Source organism: Phocoena phocoena, chromosome 17 (genome assembly GCF_963924675.1).
Source record: "Phocoena phocoena chromosome 17, mPhoPho1.1, whole genome shotgun sequence".
Lineage (NCBI taxonomy): Eukaryota > Metazoa > Chordata > Mammalia > Artiodactyla > Phocoenidae > Phocoena > Phocoena phocoena.
The window spans coordinates 22,230,131-22,235,729 of NC_089235.1; the positions used below are offsets into that span (position 1 = coordinate 22,230,131).

Sequence of the window (5,599 nt, forward strand, 5' to 3'; positions counted from 1 at the left end):
CTCCGCATCGGGAGAGGCCACAACAGTGAGAAGCTTGTGTACCGCAAAAAAAAAAAAAAAAAAAAAATGCAGTAAACATGTACAAGGAAGCAAAAATATTAAAAAAAAAAAACAAGTTTGCTGAGTATTGGAAGTTGTTGCAAGAGGGGCACGCCAAGGTAATGTAACAGAGTCCAAATTACATAACATGCAGCAAGGAGTTCTCTTGTTTTAACAACTCCTAGAAAATAAACCAGTAATCTCAATGCAAGAATATCACCGCTGGGTTAACAGGCCAAATTTTCTGAGGGACACAGGTAGTAATTCACTATACTTCCCCTTTCTCTAATACCTTTTCTCACACCAATTTCTTTTCTTTCCTCGAGGATAGATTTTATCTTGTTGAAAAAAATTTAGTTTTATTTGTAAAGTGTAGTAAATAATATCCTGATTGAAGTAGGCAGCGTTTTAGCTGAAGATGCTCAGGAATCAAACTTTTGAAAAAGGCCAATCAGCTAGCTAGCTAGCAGTTATCATCAGTGGCTTGCAGAAAAAAAATTACAGATGCTATGTTTGCTAAATAGATAAAAAGAATAAGCACTTTAAAATGGGTGAAAAATCCCAGGATTTATTGTGACCTAGACCAGAGGTCCCTAACCTTTTTGGAACCAGGGACCGGTTTCCTGGAAGCAAATTTTTCCAGGGAGTGGGGGCGGGTGTGTGAGGTTCAGGCGGTAATGTGAGCCATAGGGAGCGGCAGATTAAGCTTAGCTGGCTTGCTTGCTACTCACCTCCTGCTGTGCAGCCCGGTTCCTAAGAGGCTGCGGACTGGTACCCGTCCAAGGCCAAGGGGTTGGGGACCCCTGACCTAGACACTCAAAAGCAGACAGTTGACCTTTGATTAAGCCCATTTTCCTGTGGAGTGAGCCATAAGGGGCTCCAAGACACAATTTGGTTTCAACAGTGTTCACAGCCAGAGGGCAAACTCAGAATGTCTCCTCCTCTTGCAGAAACTGGAACATGGATGAGAAGTCTTTTTTTGAGTAGCCCTTCACGCACATCATTCCTGTAGATCTGATGGGCTTGACTGCCCAGAAGGATTGGGCTCTTCGTGCTGATAGCAGAGCCTCATGCTAATCCCAGATCCTTAGCCATGAGTGTTGCTCCGAATCCACCCTGATAGTAATTAGCTAAGGGAACGCCATCCATCACCCCAGGTACAGGATTATAAGTGTCATGTGACCAACATCGTCCTGAGCTCATATTTAGGATTTTAGCCAAGAGTTTTGGGTCAAGCCCTAACCTGAGTCCCAGATTCATAGCTTCAGCAGTTCCAATCCTACTAATAGCTAACAGCAAGTTTTTGCAGATCTTCCAAGCCTGGCCAGTCCCAACAGCTCCACGATGCACCACATGGGAGCCCATGCGTCACAGCAGCTCAACCCCTCTCATCCTAAATGTGAGGTTGCCAGACTGAGCCGTTCCCACACCACCAGAAACAGGGGCATCCGTGAAAACTGCTCCCATTTTCTCAACTTCTTTGACCAATTCTCTCAAAACCATAGGATCAACAGTACTGGAATCTATTAATGGTGAGTCTTCCTTCACTTTTTTGTGAATTCCATTTGCTCCAGAATAAGCTTCTAGCACATTGATGCATTGCATAACTCTGTCAGCTTTTTTCGGCTACATCTGCTGCGGAAGACACTACCGGGTTCACCTGCATCTAGAAGCTCTTTGCACGCATCAGGGAACACATCATCAATAATGAGTGGCTAGCCATGTTTCATGAGATCTTTTGCCATTGGATTCCCCACGTTGCCTACTCCAATGAATCCAACTGGAGTCTTAGAAGCTATTGACCTAGAACACAGCGCTGCAAGGCTGGCCACCGCCGGCTGCTGCGGACGACTCCTGTACCAGAGGCCGGAGGTGGCTCCACGGAGACGGGAGGAGGCTGCCACGCTGACCCCGCCCCTCCTTCCCACGGTGACCTCCTCGACTCCCGGCTCACCCACTGGCTGCTACAGGGTGCGTAGTGCGGAGGGCCGGCTCGGCTGTGGCGATTCTTAATACCTCTTTGTTACTGGGTTACACATACAATTTCACCTAGTGAGCGATTTAACAGAAGGAATTATTTTCTACGGCATTTTTGTGGCACAGCAGATAGAAGTGAGGTCACTATTGCTTTGAAAAACTGAATTAAAAATTTATAGAAAGTCATGATTCATTCTACAAATATGCTGAGTCAAAGAAACATGAAAATTGATGCGATGGAGGAAGAGTGCTAGACTTCCCTGATGCTCAACTGGGACCTTTCTTCTGGTGTCAGAACATGGTTGTGTAACTCCTTTAATCCCAGCAGATTTTCCAAAAGTTCCAGAATCTTCAGATTTTGGTAGCCCGTTTACTGCCTTTGCCCCCCACCTCATGCCAAACCCTCACCCCACCCCGCACACATTTATTTTTTACCAGTTGTCTTCCGGGGTGTTTTTCTTTGTATAGTTATTGCAGCAGTTTGTTAGACTACTGACCCCCAGTGCAAATGCCCCTCCCCACCCCCCCACCCCCCCGCTTTCTCACCCTGTGTAGTTTTGTTCCACCTTGACCTGGGCTTGGTCACGTGACTTGCTTTGGTCCAATGGCATATCAAGAGCTGAAGCTTGGAGAGTACTTGTGCTTTAGGGCTCGTCCTCATGGAAACCTGACATGTTAGGAAGCCTGGCTAACCTCGTGGAGACTAGGCACAGGCCACAGCGAGCACCAGTGGCCAGACATGTGAAAGCAACCAGCCCCAGTCCAGCAACCAGATGATGGCAGCCTCAGTAGCCACCTCAGGTGAAAGCAAGTTAGATCCACCCAGGAGATCTCAGCCCATTCTGCTGATTCACAAATTGTGAGGAGACAAAGTCCCTGCTGTTTTCAACCACCAAGCTTAGGAGTAGTTCATCACACAGGAAGAGATATAACTGTCTTCACTGTTAGATTATCTTCCCATTTTATACCATGTTTCCTCTCAAAGGACTGTTCCTTTATCCAAGATTCTAGAAAAGAAATAACAACCGATGAGGCTGATAGAGCCTTAACATTTTTTTAAAGTTCTATAAACTTTTAAAATAACTATGTTAATAAAATCAATATTTATTTTATCACAAAATTATTTTCTTCAGTTGCCTTAAGAAGTAATGCAGAATTGTACTAAGTTTATACATTTGGAGGCTCTAAAAATGTGTTATTCCTTGGATTCAAGTCCTAGTGTACTTTATGTGGGCATTCACGTTTGCAAAATGATTCCAGGAAATTTGCGATTTCATTTTACAACTTTGGCCTAAGGAGTCTTATGATATTTTACGTGAGAAAAATAATACATTAATTCCACTTTCAGCTATTAAACCCATGGTTTCCTGTATTTTCTAAATTCCCTATCAGTAAAGAAGACTATGTATAGTGTACAAGGCTGTCATGATTAGGAGGGAGGTAGTACAGAAAGAGCTCACCAAATTAGGCATTGTCCAGTCATGTCAGTATACTAACGTGGGGAGCCACAGGCAGCTTGAAGCCTGGAAAAAAAGACAGATACAATGTAATGATTATCCTAAGGATCGGGATAATGATTCCTATGATTTTGTTTTAAATAAGAATGGCAGAGGATTCTGGGGAAATGGTGGTGGCTACAGAGAAGATTTTTATCCCTGAATATGCCACCCCTCCCCTAAATACACAACACCCACCCCCCAAAAAAAGAAAGAAAATCATCTAGGATAGCAAGACCAAAAACCCACAGACAACATCTACAAAAAGGTGTCCACATGAACTGCAACATACAGCCAGGTAGGAACAAATCAACAATAGGAAAAAGACCTACATATGTGTATCCCAAGGTGTGTGGGAGGAAGACGAGGGAAGGACTCTCTCTCTCTCTTTCAGGAGAGCCAGAGGTTACTATGGTTCAAGAACTCACTGAGATTGAAAAACTCACTGAGAACAGTGGCAGAAACCGGGAGTGAACATTGCAGGCTCCACCTTGCAGCTGAGTGCAAGAACTTTGAAATGTTCTGAGGATGCCAAGTGTTCTGGGGTCTGTGAAACCTTGACACCTATCAAACCAAAGCACCATTCCAGAACAAATCCCCATACTCAACAAGGACAGGAAAGAGGAGGTCTGGGTAAATGGGAGTAGGAGGGCTGAGGAGGAAGAGTTTAGAAATTTTAAGGTCATTTTTAAAATTATGTCATGAAAATAATAGAAGATAGTGAGCCCTGGAGTTCTGAAGCTAGAAATTATCTTCTGATCTATGTTTCCCTCCTAAAGTGGAAACTTATTTCATTTAAAACTGAGTGACAGAAGAGTATTCCATTCACATCCTGTAGAAAATCAGTGAGAAGAAAAAGAAAAAAGAAGGGTGAAAAGAAAGTTCCAGCAAATCCTGAAAGCGTGATAGAAAGACACGTCCACAGAACAAATGAAATTTATTGCCTGATATTGCAGAAAAAGAAATTTTAAAAGGAATAGAAACTGGTTTTAAGAAAAACATAAAAGAAATTAGAAAAATTCAGAAATGAAGTGATTGGAGAATAGGAAGTTTTGAAAAGGTGAAAGAATTCAGTGAGTAATTTGTTTTTTAAAAAAATCATGTCTCGAAAGAAGGTTAAACTAGAAGGAACACAGGTTTGAATAAACACAGTGGATAATGTCTCCTTGGAGAAATAGCTGATTTCAAATACAGCATGAGAAACGAACAAGATGTTCCTGTTACATCTTGTCATACAAGAGAGCTGGGAAGACTTCAAAGACTACTGTGGTTGTGTGGAAAGGACTCAGGAGCCAACTTGAACAGGATCCGTGAACCTAAGAGGGGACAATCTCTGCATCGATATTTCTAACAACCTCACTGAAAACAACAACAAAGAAAGAAAATACCTCATTCGTCATCTTCGGAAGCTACTTTGGAGTCAACCTCTCTCTCTTTTTTTATTCTTTTTTTTGTAAAACTGGTAAATAAAATAGAAGAAGCATTTATTTTTCCTTTCCTAATTAAACTGTAACTCAGGGCAACCAAATAGTTGATGAAATAATATTCCAGCTAGTAAATGAATAATAATCTAATTAGTAGAATATCACCATTTGGTACCCTTAATAAATTAATGGATCTAGACATTGATCATTAATGGCTGCAACATCACAGTAAGTTTATAGCTCCTTTTGGAATTAATCAATATTATCTATGAAGTAAACTTGCCAAAAAAATCACACCTGAATTATGTCAGTGCTCTAGATCTATCTACCAACTGACAGTAAATACATGGGCCAAAGGAGCATAATAAATATATAAGCATAAAGGGGATGCAATCAGCATAATCCAGACAGTTGGGAACCCTACTGGATGAACACTTTGAATTCAATGACAAATACTTGCAAGAAAAATGAGCAAATTGAGTTTAAAAGAAAGTGTGTTTTAAACCTATACTTTAAAAGAAAGTGTGTTTGGATCAGCAATCAAATAAATAATGGTTATTAAAATAAAAATACATTTATAGGACAATCAAGGAAACATGAACTGACTGGCTACTTGTTGATATTAAGGAATTATTATTATTTGGGGTTGTGTGATAATGACAT

The 5,599-nt window shown here is 41.4% G+C and overlaps 1 pseudogene; it reads right to left on the reverse strand.

The window, feature by feature from the left end:
• Positions 1–965: 965 nt before the first annotated feature.
• On the reverse strand, positions 966–4,912 carry LOC136136875 (3-hydroxyisobutyrate dehydrogenase, mitochondrial pseudogene; annotated as a pseudogene).
• Between the last annotated feature and the right edge of the window lie 687 nt (positions 4,913–5,599).